At 35.4% G+C, this 14,087-nt stretch overlaps 3 protein-coding genes across 3 annotated transcripts in view; 2 read left to right on the top strand and 1 right to left on the bottom strand.

Annotated features, from left to right (window-relative positions):
• LOC127833219 (uncharacterized) overlaps positions 1-13,317 on the top strand; it is a 1,273,891-nt gene extending 1,260,574 nt beyond the window's left edge. The window contains exons 31-32 of the mRNA XM_052358376.1: positions 9,987-12,121; positions 12,412-13,317. The gene's annotated coding sequence lies outside the window, so the exon portion shown is untranslated. The remainder of the gene's footprint in view (positions 1-9,986; positions 12,122-12,411) is intronic.
• LOC127833221 (CAP-Gly domain-containing linker protein 1-like) overlaps positions 1-14,087 on the top strand; it is a 606,687-nt gene that overhangs the window by 398,139 nt on the left and 194,461 nt on the right. The gene's annotated exons all lie outside the window — the stretch shown is intronic.
• The window catches only part of LOC127833231 (sorbitol dehydrogenase-like), a 269,357-nt gene that overhangs the window by 209,449 nt on the left and 45,821 nt on the right, over positions 1-14,087 (bottom strand). The window lies entirely within an intron of this gene.

The raw sequence follows: 14,087 nt of genomic DNA, 5'->3' as shown, positions 1-14,087 counted from the left end.
CGTGTGTTTGGTGTCCGTCAACAATTTGTTTGTGTAGACAGTAAAGGTCACAGTTTTCATCCAATTTTTATGAATTTTGGTCAGAATGTTTATCTTGATAAAATCTGGGTTGGGATTTTATTTGAGTTATCTGGGGTCAAAAGCTAGGTCACTAGGTCAAAAACTAGGTCAAATAATAGAAAAACCTTGTGTAGACAGTAGAGGTCACAGTTTTCATCCAATCTTTATGACATTTGGTCAGAATGTTTATCTTTTTGAAATCTGGGTTGGGATTGTATTTGGGTCATCTGGGGTCAAAAACTAGATCACTATGTCAAAAACTAGGTCAAAAAGTAGAAAAACATTGTGTAGACAGTAGAGGTCACAGTTTTCATCCAATCTTTATGAAATTTAGTCAGAATGTTTATCTTGATAAAATCTGGGTTGGGATTGTATTTGGATCATCTAGGGGTCAAAAACTAGGTCACTAGGTCAAAAACTAGGTCAAATAATAGAAAAACCTTGTGTAAACACTAGAGGTCAGAGTTTTCATCCAATCTTTATGAAATTTGGTCAAAATGTTTATCTTGATGAAATCTGAATTGGGATTGTATTTTGGTCATCTGAGATCAAAAACTACGTCACTAGGTCAAATAATAGAAAAACCATCAACAACTCGTTTGTGTAGACAGTAGAGGTAACAGTTTTCATCCAATCTTTATGAAATTTGGTCAGAATGTTTATTTTGATGAAATCTGGGTTGGGATTGTATTTGTTTCATCTGGGGTCAAAAACTAGATCACTATGTCAAAAACTAGGTCAAATAGTAGAAAAACATTGTGTAGACAGTAGAGGTCACAGTTTTCATCCAATCTTTATGACATTTAGTCAGAATGTTTATCTTGATGAAATCTGGGTTGGGATTGTATTTGGGTCATCTGGGGTCAAAAACTAGATCACTATGTCAAAAACTAGGTCAAATAGTAGAAAAACATTGTGTAGACAGTAGAGGTCACAGTTTTCATCCAATCTTTATGAAATTTAGTCAGAATGTTTATCTTGATAAAATCTGGGTTGGGATTGTATTTGGATCATCTAGGGGTCAAAAACTAGGTCACTAGGTCAAAAACTAGGTCAAATAATAGAAAAACATTTTGTAGACAATAGAGGTCACAGTTTTCATCCAATCTTTATAAAATTTAGTCAGAATGTTTATCTTGATAAAATCTGGGTTGGGATTGTATTTGGATCATCTAGGGGTTAAAAACTAGGTCACTAGGTTAAAAACTAGGTCACTAGGTCAAATAATAGAAAAAACCTTGTATAGACAATAGAGGTCATGGTTTTCATCCAATCTTTATGAAATTTGGTCAGAATGTTTATCTTGATGAAATCTGGGTTGGGATTGTATTTGAGTCATCTGGGGTCAAAAGCTAGGTCACTAGGTCAAAAACTAGGTCAAATAATAGAAAAACCTTGTGTAGACAGTAGAGGTCACAGTTTTCATCCAATCTTTATGACATTTGGTCAGAATGTTTATCTTGATGAAATCTTGGTTGGGATTGTATTTGGGTCATCTGGGGTCAAAAACTAGATCACTATGTCAAAAACTAGGTCAAATAGTAGAAAAACATTGTGTAGACAGTAGAGGTCACAGTTTTCATCCAATCTTTATGAAATTTAGTCAGAATGTTTATCTTGATACAATCTGGGTTGGGATTGTATTTGGATCATCTAGGGGTCAAAAACTAGGTCACTAGGTCAAAAACTAGGTCAAATAATACAAAAACCTTGTGTAGACAATAGAGGTCAGAGTTTTCATCCAATCTTTATGAAATTTGGTCAAAATGTTTATCTTGATGAAATCTGAATTGGGATTGTATTTTGGTCATCTGAGATCAAAAACTACGTCACTAGGTCAAATAATAGAAAAACCATCAACAGCTTGTTTGTGTGGACAGAAGAGGTAACAGTTTTCATCCAATCTTTATGAAATTTGGTCAGAATGTTTATCTTGATGAAATCTGGGTTGGGATTGTATTTGGGTCATCTGGGGTCAAAAACTAGATCACTATGTCAAAAACTAGGTCAAATAGTAGAAAAACATTGTGTAGACAGTAGAGGTCAAAGTTTTCATCCAATCTTTATGACATTTGGTCAGAATGTTTATCTTGATGAAATCTGGGTTGGGATTGTATTTGGGTCATCTGGGGTCAAAAACTAGATCACTATGTCAAAAACAAGGTCAAATAGTAGAAAAACATTGTGTAGACAGTAGAGGTCACAGTTTTCATTCAATTTTTATGAAATTTAGTCAGAATGTTTATCTTGATAAAATCTGGGTTGGGATTGTATTTGGATCATCTAGGGGTCAAAAACTAGGTCACTAGGTCAAAAACTAGGTCAAATAATAGAAAAACCTTTTGTAGACAATAGAGGTCACAGTTTTCATCCAATCTTTATGAAATTTAGTCAGAATGTTTATCTTGATAAAATCTGGGTTGGGATTGTATTTGGATCATTTCGGGGTTAAAAACTAGGTCACTAGGTTAAAAACTAGGTCACTAGGTCAAATAATAGGAAAAACCTTGTATAGACAATAGAGGTCATGGTTTTCATCCAATCTTTATGAAATTTGGTCAGAATGTTTAGCTTGATAAAATCTGGGTTGGGATTGTATTTGAGTCATCTGGGGTCAAAAGCTAGGTCACTAGGTCAAAAACTAGATCAAATAATAGAAAAACCTTGTGTAGACAGTAGAGGTCACAGTTTTCATCCAATCTTTATGACATTTGGTCAGAATGTTTATCTTGATGAAATCTGGGTTGGGATTGTATTTGGGTCATCTGGGGTCAAAAACTAGATCACTATGTCAAAAACTAGGTCAAATAGTAGAAAAACATTGTGTAGACAGTAGAGGTCACAGTTTTCATCCAATCTTTATGAAATTTTGTCAGAATGTTTATCTTGATAAAATCTGGGTTGGGATTGTATTTGGATCATCTAGGGGTCAAAAACTAGGTCACTAGGTCAAAAACTAGGTCAAATAATACAAAAACCTTGTGTAAACAATAGAGGTCAGAGTTTTCATCCAATCTTTATGAAATTTGGTCAGAATGTTAAACTTGATGAAATATGAATTGGAATTGTATTTTGGTCATCTGAGATAAAAAACTACGTCACTAGGTCAAATAATAGAAAAACCATCAACAACTTGTTTGTGTAGACAGTAGAGGTAACAGTTTTCATCCAATCTTTATGAAATTTGGTCAGAATGTTTATCTTGATGAAATCTGGGTTTGGATTGAATTTGGGTCATCTGGGTTTAAAAACTAGGTCACTAGGTTAAAAACTAGGTCACTAGGTCAAATAATAGAGAAAACCTTGTATAGACAATAGAGGTCATAGTTTTCATCCAATCTTTATGAAATTTGGTCAGAATGTTTATCTTGATGAAATCTGGGTTGGGATTGTATTTGGGTCATCTGGAGTCAAAAACTTGGTCACAAGGTCAAATAATTGAAAAACCTTGTGTAGACAATAGAGGTAACAGTTTTCATCCAATCTTTATAAAATTTGATCAGAATGTTTATCTTGATGAAATCTGGGTTGGGATTGTATTTGGTTAGTCTGGTGAGCGATTCAGGGCCATCATGGCCCTCTTGTTGTTTAAAACATCATGTAATAAATTACCACACATATTATACCCCTCTCACTCCCCCCTCCCCCCAACCTCCCCCCCCCTACCCCCAACCTCACCCCCAATTTGTTTTAAACATCATCTAATAAATTACCACACCCCACATTATACTCCCCTCTCACCCCCCTCCCCCCATTTTTTATACATCTAATAAATTACCACACCCCACATTATACCCCCTCTCCCTCATGTTAGCAATTACCACAACCCACATTATATCCCCCCTCTCACCCTTCCTACAACCCCCAAACATTTTTTTCCTTTTCTTATTTTTTAACATCATCTCATTAATTACAACACACTACATTTTAGCCCCCTCTCAGCACCCCCCAACTCCCCCCCCCCCAATTTTTTATATTTTTTTTCCTTTATTTATTACCTCGACTATTACATATGAAATATATTTATTTCCTCCACTTTTATATATAAATTACATATATATCTATATATATATATATATATATATATATATATATATATATATATATATAGTGGAGCTATCCTACTCACCCAAACGATACCCCACGCCCCAACCCAGATTCCCAGCCCCCCGCCCCCCCCCCCTAACTCCCACATAGACACAAACAAAATTTAATTTTTTATATCCCCCACTATAGTAGTGGGGGACATATTGTTTTTGCCCTGTCTGTTGGTCTGTTGGTCTGTCTGTCTGTTTGCGCCAACTTTAACATTTTGCAATAACTTTTGCTATATTGAAGATAGCAACTTCATATTTGGCATGCATGTGTATCTCATGAAGCTGCACATTTTGAGTGGTGAAAGGTCAAGGTCATCCTTCAAGGTCAGAGGTCAAATATATGTGGCCAAAATCGCTCATTTTATGAATACTTTTGCAATATTGAAGATAGCAACTTGATATTTGATATGCATGTGTATCTCATGGAGCTGCACATTTTGAGTGGTGAAAGGTCAAGGTCAAGGTCATCCTTCAAGGTCAGAGGTCAATTATATGTGGCCAAAATCGCTCATTTTATGAATACTTTGCAATATTGAAGATAGCAACTTGATATTTGACATGCATGTGCATCTCATGGAGCTGCTCATTTTGAGTGGTGAAAGGTCAAGGTCAAGGTCATCCTTCAAGGTCAGAGGTCAAATATATGTGGCCCAAATCGCTTATTTTTTTAATACTTTTGAAAAATTAAAGATAGCAACTTGATATTTGGCATGCATGTGTATCTCATGGAGCTGCACATTTTGAGTGGTGAAAGGTCAAGGTCGTCCTTCACAAGGTCAAGGTCATCCTACAGTGTCAAACATCATATAGGGGGTCATTGTGTTTCACAAACACATCTTGTTTATTTTTGAATTTTCATCTAATAAATAACCGCGCTACACATTCTAACCACCTCTCAACCCCCTCCCCCCCCCAATTTTATTTCATTTTTTAGCTCGACTATTATATATGAAATATATATATAGTGGAGCTATTCAACTCACCCCGGCGTCGGCGTTTCTGTTAGCGTTTGCGTTAGCGTAAGCGTGCAAATGTTAAAGTTTTCGTACTAACCCAATTATTTTCATTGTCCCTTGACATATTGCTTTCATATTTTGCATACTTGTTAACCAACATGACCCCAACCTATAAACAAGAGCAGACAACTATATCAAGCATTTTGTCATAATTATGGCCCCTTTTCCACTTAGAATATGCAGCAAATGTTAAAGTATTCGTACTACCCCATTTATTTTCATAGTCCCTTGACATATTGCTTTCATTTTTGCATACTTGTTTACCAACATCACCCCAACCTATAAACAAGAGCAGAACACTCTATCGAGCATTTTGTCATAATTATTTCCCCTTTTATACTTAGAATATGCATATTATTAATAAATCTATGTTTAAGTTTGCGTACTTCCCCAAAATTTCATATATCCTTTGACATATTGCTTTTATATGTTGCATACTTGTTAACAAACATGACCCTAACCTATAAACAAGAGCAGACCACTGTTTCAAGCATTTTTACATAATTATAGCCCCTTTTACACTTAGATAATTTAACATTTTGCTTAAATTGCCATAACTTCTTTATTTATGATCACATTTTATTATTACTTTGACAAAACAACACTTACCTGAATACCTCAATGGATTCCACCCAAACAATACCCCACGCCCCTACCCAGAATCCCTTCCTCCCCCCCACCCCCCCCCCCAATTTTTTGTTTAAACATCTAATAAATTACCCCACCCACATTATACCCCCCTCTCACCCCTCACCCCCCTACTCCCCCCAAAAAAAAAATATTATTTTTTTATTTAAACATCATCTTATAAATTACCACACCCCACATTATACCCCCCTCTCACCCCCACCCCCCATACTCCCCCCCCCCAAAAAAATATTATTTTTTTATTTAAACATCATCTTATAAATTACCACACCCCACATTATACCCCCCTCTCACCCCCCCCCCCCTCCCTACCCCCACATTTTTTTCCTTTTATTATTTTTGAAAGATCATCTAATAAATGACCACACCCACATTATACCCCCTCTCAACCCCTCCCCCCCCAAAAAAAAAATATTTGTTTTTTCCTTTTTTATTTTTGAAAGATCGTCTAATAAATTATTGAATATGAAAATTTTTCCCACGATGGCTTACTTTATAATGTCAAGCACTCGAATAGTAGAGCCCGCTGTCCTCTGACAGCTCTTGTTAAAACAACTACTTGTCTCGAATTCAAATGATAAATGTCATAAATATCCAAATAAAACATAGTAGAAAACAATTTAATTAAATAACAGAACTCCTTTTTACTTGACTGTAGCTCTTTCGCTCATGAAAGGAATGTGACAATTTAGGTTTTAATGATTATACATGTAACTCTGTTAGCATTAATATCAACCTTTCAAAATTCCATTCAATTTTTTATTTTTCCAATTCCATTCTATCCTTTTCATGTTCCTTTCCATTTATTATTTCTCCAATGCTGTTCCATTATTTTCTTTTCCAATGCAGAAAAGATGAAAACTGTCATTGTATGCCTGGACACCCTTAACAACTCAATATCTGCTTTAATGGCATCAGTGCTAATAAAAGAAATTTATGTATATTTCACAGTTAATGATGATAATGTTTCAATGCCATTGTAAACTAATGGAATAGATATTTTGGATGTTTGCAAAGTTACGTTGTTTTTAGCTCACCTGAGCACAACTTGCTTATGATGATCTTTTGTGATAGCCTTCTTTTGTCTGTCATGCCTCATAAGCATTAACATTGTTAACACTCTAGAGACCACAATTATTTCCAATCTTGATGAAACTTGGTCAGAACATTTGTCGCAATGATGTCAAGGACTAGTTTGAAACTGGGTCATGTGAGATCAAAAATTAGGCCACTAGGTCAAATTATAACAAAGTCTTGTTAACACTCTAGATGTAATGGAACATTTATAGTCAAATCTTCATGAAACTTTGTCTGAATATTAGTTCTAATTATAACTAAGTTTTTAATGGTCCCGGTTTGTTGAAAAATGGTCCTCAGGGGCTGGTTAGTTTTCCTGATATGGCTATAGTGAAACCTACATGTAGTTAACACTTCAAGAAGTCACATTTATAGTTCAATCTTCATGAATCTTGGTCAAAACATTTACTGTAATGATATCTTGAATGAGTTGGAAAATGGTGCCGGTCCTTTGAAAAACATGGCGGCCTGGGAGTGGGTCATTTTTCCTAATATGGCTATAGTACTACCTTTTGAACTCTATAGAAATCACATTCATTGCCCATTCTTCATGAAACTTGATCAAAAAATTATTTCTAATAATAGCTTTGCCAATTTTATTTTTGGTTATTGTTCGTCCACAAACATGGCCCCCAGGGGTCTGGGCAGTTTTCCTTATATGGCTATCGTAAAATCTTCTTAACACTCTACAATTCACATTTTTAGTCCAATCTTCATAAATCTTTAAGAAACTTGGCTGGAACAGTTTTTAAAAGTTGGAAGAATTTAAAAATTGGTCTGCTCTTTTGAAAAACATGACCACCAGGGGGCGTGGCAGTTTTCCTTGTATTGCTGTAGTGAAATTTAGTTGACACTATATTAGCCACATGTTGTAGCATATCTTCATGAAAGTTGTTCAGAACATTGGTCGTAATAAAATCTCGGCTGAGTTTAAAATTGTTACATGTATGCTAAAAAAAAATAGGTCACTAGGTCAAATGTAAAAAATAACTTGAATACTCTATTATAAGTCCTTATTTTGTCCAATCTTCACGAACCTCGGTTATAACATGATTATTTGTTTGAAAAATATCTCAGCCAATATCAAAAATAAAAATGTGCCTAGAAATTAGATATCTATTTTTCATAAAGTACTTATATTACTTTGAACTCCACTTTATCATTATATGTAGTTTAGTTTCTTTGGGTCTCAGGTGAGCGCCGTATGGCCCATGTTTCTCTTGTTGTGTATTTGTGCACTGGAGCTTGGAATATGATTTTTGCTAATAAGATGTTTCTTAATTGATGTCCTGCAGGGGTCTGAGGGAGGAAAGCAGGAATCCAAAAAGCCTGACAAGTCCCAGCAGATGACCCACAGCGTTGACCCCAAGGTCGCTCAGTTGGCCCCTGCCAAGAAGGTGGAGAGGAAGCTGGCAGGGGCCATTGTCAAGGGAGAAAAGCCACAGCCTGGGTCAGCCACCAAGGGAGATAAGTCTCAGAAACCTGCAGCATGGAAATAAGACGGTCATCATACTGGGCCTCTAACCAAGGCCCATAATTTTAACCTATAATTGAGCAGAATTATTCCAATAAATGTACCTTGTAAATGCTGTTTTGCAAGCGCCAACTCCTATCATTTGGCGGATTTGCAGACCTAACATATGGTTGCGTTTTGGGCCAGGTTGAGTGAAGGTCAAGGGCACTGATGCTAAATTTATATACAAAGTTTTCATTGAATAACTTCAGTTAGGATGGAGATAATGTGAGGAAGTGTGCAGGTAGTTTACTGAGGATATAGCAAGGGATTGTAATTAAAGGGCCAGTGATGTCAAGGTCACAATTGCTAAAGATGGAAAAGATTCCACTCAAAAATTAAGTTCGGATTAAGGTAAATTAAGTTGGGTTGTAAGTATTTTTCTGTAATTTTGCATGTAGGTAGTTTACGTGCATACATATGTTGGCATGGCATGTGGGCTTTGTCAGATGTTTGTCTCAGTAATTAAAAAATAGGAAAATGAATTTGGCTCAATAACAAGATGGAATGGAGGTAGTGTGCTGTAATTTTATTTGCAAGTAGCTTTCATGCAGACCTATGGTGGAACTGCTTTTGTGCCAAGTGGGTCAAAGTAACTGATGCTAAAAATAGAAAAACTGTTTCAGCTTGATAACTTTAGACGTTTGGATGAAGGTATTGTGCTGTAATTTTATGAAGACCTTGCTTGCTCAGTTAAGTAAGATAAACTTTTTTTATTGGAAAAATGTTAAAGATGTGACTGCTTTGCATGGTCACTTCTTGTTAGCGGAGTGATTATGAGGTGGGTTGTGGTATTAAATCGGTTGTGAAAGGGAGACATATTGAGCATTATTATATAAATGTCTTTGAAAGACATTGTCTGTAAAAGAAAATTTTGATTTAGTTGTAAAAAATTTTTAACATAAGAGTATTTGTGTTGTAATATATTTTGTGTTCGGTATTTGTGTAAAGAAATACTATGTACCGTTCTCTATTAACATTGCATATACATGTATTGGACACTTTAATGGTGTCTTTAAATAAACAAATGCATTAAGTTGTTGATAATGTCTTACTATGTTTATGTAAATTATCTTCTTGCCATAATATTGTAGTGCATTGAATTAACAAATTTACCAAATTGTATACACATGAAGATATGTTTTATTCTTGTGATTTTTATGCCCCCGGATCGAAAGATCGGGGGTATATTGTTTTTGGCCTGTCTGTCTGTCATTGTGTCAGTCATTGTATCATTGTATATGTGTGTCCCAAAACTTTAACCAAAACTTTAACCTTCGTTAAAGTGTGGTCATAACTTTTTGAATATTGAAGATAGCAACTTCATATTTGGCATGCATGTGTATCTCATGGAGCTGCACATTTTGAGTGGTTAAAGGTCAAGGTCATCCTTCAAGGTCAAACGTCAAATGTATGGCTTCAAAGCAGCGCAATAGGGGGCATATTTTTTGTGTTTCTGACAAACACATCTCTTGTTTGTGCTAGATCTGAAGTGAGTAAGAAATCTTTAATAAGAGTTTTATGTCAATTACTTCCCGTGAATAGTAAGTTGAAACAGATTGTGCACATTTACAGGTATCTCTAATTTCTCTGCAATTTATAAAGTTATTGGATTGAGTTTTATGATAATGCTTTTCAAAACTTATCTTTATTTAAGGATATTATTGCTATTTGCTAAAACGAACATTAATATGAGATAGTAAACGAGTAATCTCTATACACAATGAAAATCAACAATAAAAACTGAGGATTCCAAGGGCATCCATGAGAAAGTGTTAATTTGGGAATGTCCTATGCAAATGTATTTTTGAGTCTGGATTTTTAAGTGTGACTATAAGATTTTGTCAAATGTGTATGAATTTATATTAAATGTGTAAAAACTTATTATAGATATATTTCAATATAAATTAAAATAAAAGTTAAGAAGAAAATGTGTCAAAAAATGCGAAATAAGCCAGATATTTAATTCTAAAATAATGTTTGTACAGTCAAATTCCCAGCATGTATATCATGCATGTACGATGTGAACCTAAATTTAGTTTAACGGTTCATTTTACATTCCTGCAAGGATATCTATTCATACGACACACACACACTAACTCAAAAGACGAATGCTTCGGTTATTGTCGGAAAATATATACGAAATATCTTCGTCACAATCGGCTTGGGCGCTAATTTGTATTTACTGCATTTTATGAAATTCGTCTTAAATGTATCATTTTTTCTTGCCTATTTTGTGTTATTGTAACATATTTTATCAATATATTACAATTTAACACATATAAAAATCTTACAGTCTTGCTTTAAAAAAATTGCCAAGTTAACAAAAAAGACATAGATTCTACTGGTGTGTGTGTCAACTTGCTTGATTTGTCTTTTCAGCAATACACTATTTCACCCAGCTGTTAAAGAGAAGTTTATTTTCCTCTCTTTGTACTTTATAAGGGTATGTTTTATGTTAGGGAAGTCAGGTTATACTTAGTCTTGAACTGTAATAATCAATAAAAAGATCTACTTGTAAATTATTTTATTATTAATTTAATTGACCCATCGTACGTATCGAGTGTTTATTTAATACTTGCCTGTGGTTTGTAGAGAAAATATGTGATTTAAAAATTATCAGTCAGTTTTCCAAACAGTTAAAAGTAACTGTGAAAGCTGTCTAAACATTTTACTATGTGACTGTGAAATTACAACGTTTTTAACCTCATGATGTTATTATTCCGGTGAAAATCTAAAGTTAACCCTCTTTAAAATGGTGGAAAATCATTTTTTTTCACAATAACAATTTTTGTTTTTCTTTATTATCAATTTCTACCCATTCATGATCATAGAAAAAAATTGGTTGATAAATGACCAAAAAAATCACACTTATAAAAAAGTATGAAAAATCTGCCCGAAATGTTTGTAAGTCCCCTACTGGTGAAACCGGAGGGGACTTATTGTTTGCGCTTTGTGTGTCTGTGAGTCTGTTAGTCTGTCACACTTGTCTGGATTCTGCGATAACTTTAAAAGTTCTTCATATTTTTACATGAAACTTTAAACATGGACAGATGGCAATATGGAGATTATGCACGTCATTTCATTTTGTTCCTACGTCAAGAATTCTGGTTGCTATGGCAACAAATAGACTAGAAATAGCGCTGAAAATGGTGGATCCTGCGATAACTTTCAAAGTTCTTTTTTTTCATGAAACTTGAAACATTGACAGATGACAATATGGAGAGGTAAGGGACTTTTATTGCTTGGCAATAGTCTTGTTAACAATATTTTTTTGTTATAAAAAATTGTTTAGCAATCATTGTTTATATTGTGTGTGCACTTTCCTGTGATAGTATTGATTTAATTATATGCATCTATGTAGTTATTTATTGAGATTTTTATGCCCCCTTCGAAGAAGAGGGGGTATATTGCTTTGCACATGTCGGTCGGTCCGTCCACCAGGTGGTTTCCGGATGATAACTCAAGAACGCTTGGACCTAGGATCATTAAACTTCATAGGTACATTAATCATGACTCGCAGATGACCCCTATTGATTTTGAGGGCACTAGGTCAAAGGTCAAGTTCACGGTGACCCAAAATAGTAAAATGGTTTCCGGATGATAACTCAAGAAGGCTTAGGCCTATAATCATGAAACTTCATAGGTAGATTGATCATGACTGGCAGATGACCCCTGTTGATTTTCAGGTCACTAAGTCAAAGGTCAAGGTCACAGTGACCCGAAATAGTAAAATGGTTTCCGGATGATAACTCAAGAACGCTTAGGCCTAGGATCATGAAACTTGATAGGTAGATTGATCATGACTCGCAGATGACCCCTATTGATTTTCAGGTCACTAGGTTAAAGGTCAAGGTCACAGTGACCCGAAATAGTAAAATAGTTTCCGGATGATAACTCAAGAACGCTTATGCCTAGGATCATGACACTTCGTAGGTAGATTGATAATGGCTGGCAGATGACCGCTATTGGTTTTCAGGTCACTCGGTCAAAGGTCAAGGTCACGGTGACCCGAAATAGTAAAATGGTTTCCGGATGATAACTCAAGAACACCTATGCCTAGGATCATGAAACTTCATAGGTACATTGATCATGACTTGCAGATGACCCCTAATGATTTTCAGGTCACTAGGTCAAAGGTCAAGGTTACGGTGACCCAAAATAGTAAAATTGTTTCTGGATGATAACTCAAGAACACTTATGCCTAGGATCATGAAACTTGATAGGTAATTTGATCATGACTCGCAGATGACCCCTATTGATTTTGAGGTCACTTGGTCAAAGGTCAAGGTCATGGTGACCCGAAATAGTAAAATGGTTTCCGGATGATAACTCAAGAACACTTATGCCTAGGATCATGAAACTTGATAGGTACATTGATCATGACTCGTAGATGACCCCTATCGATTTTGAGGTCACTAGGTCAAAGGTCAAGTTCACGGTGACCCGAAATAGTAAAATGGTTTCCGGATGATAACTGAAGAACGCTTATTCCTAGGATCATGAAACTTGATAGGTAGATTGATCATGACTCGCAGTTGACCCCTATTGATTTTCAGGTCACTAGGTCAAAGGTCAAGGTCACGGTGACCCGAAATAGTAAAATGGTTTCCGGATGATAATTCAAGAATGCTTATGGCTAGGATCATGAAACGTCATAGGTACATTGATCATGACTGGCAGATGACCCCTATTGATTTTCAGGTCACTAGGTCAAAGGTCAAGGTCAAAGTGACAAAAACATATTCACACAATGGCTATCTATACAACGGAGAGCCCATATGGGGGGGCATGCATGTTTTACAAACAGCCCTTGTTAAATTAGTTTTCAATCTGTTTTAGACTTACTTTTTTCATTTCCTTATGTGCTGAATAACAATTTGATTTATAAAATTCCGGAAAATAATGCAAATTATTGTTTGTTTATGTGTCATTCACAATTTCTCGACTTTTCCCCACCCCCCTACAGCTGTTAATCTCACTTGTGCACATAGCGAATGATAATTAGTTGGACCCAAAAGAAAAAAAACGTAATTCTGTCCGAATACAGAATATAGGATGTATTTTATAAGTCTTTGTTCTGTCGCACCTAGTTATTTTATTCCTATGGAACTTTACAAGACAAACACACAATCTGAAATAAGTTTTGGATTCGTTCGATGCTTTGAACAATTAATTTACTCTTAAATAAAATACCCTGTCCGACTTGTCATTTAAATTTAAGTATTGATCACTTGCCTTAAATGAAGAACTAGCTGAATTTTCCTCGTTCTAAAGTTTCTTCATTCAATTATTTTGGTGTTTAAATCTCTTAAGGACGAGGCACGACTGTTGATAGTTGGTGTGCGTGTGCATTTCAAAGTTTATGAAATCATTAAGGCTGCTTTATTGAAGGACCCAGAGTTCAGCACTCCTGCATTATTGGAGGACCCAGAGTTCAGCACTCCTGCATTATTGGAGGACCCAGAGTTCAGCACTCCTGCATTATTGGAGGACCCAGAGTTCAGCACTCCTGCCTACTGAACTTACTAGACTCACGAAAATTGGAACGAATGGTTTATTATAATTCGATTTCTAGCCAATTAGTTGTTACTTAAAGATCTTCAATTTTGGTGTTTAGCTGTGTTGTGGGGCGAAGCGGAAGTACCCAAAGGAAACCCCACCTGACTGATGTAG

This window comes from Dreissena polymorpha, chromosome 6, assembly GCF_020536995.1.
Source record: "Dreissena polymorpha isolate Duluth1 chromosome 6, UMN_Dpol_1.0, whole genome shotgun sequence".
Lineage (NCBI taxonomy): Eukaryota > Metazoa > Mollusca > Bivalvia > Myida > Dreissenidae > Dreissena > Dreissena polymorpha.
This window is presented reverse-complemented; position numbering and strand designations above follow the sequence as displayed.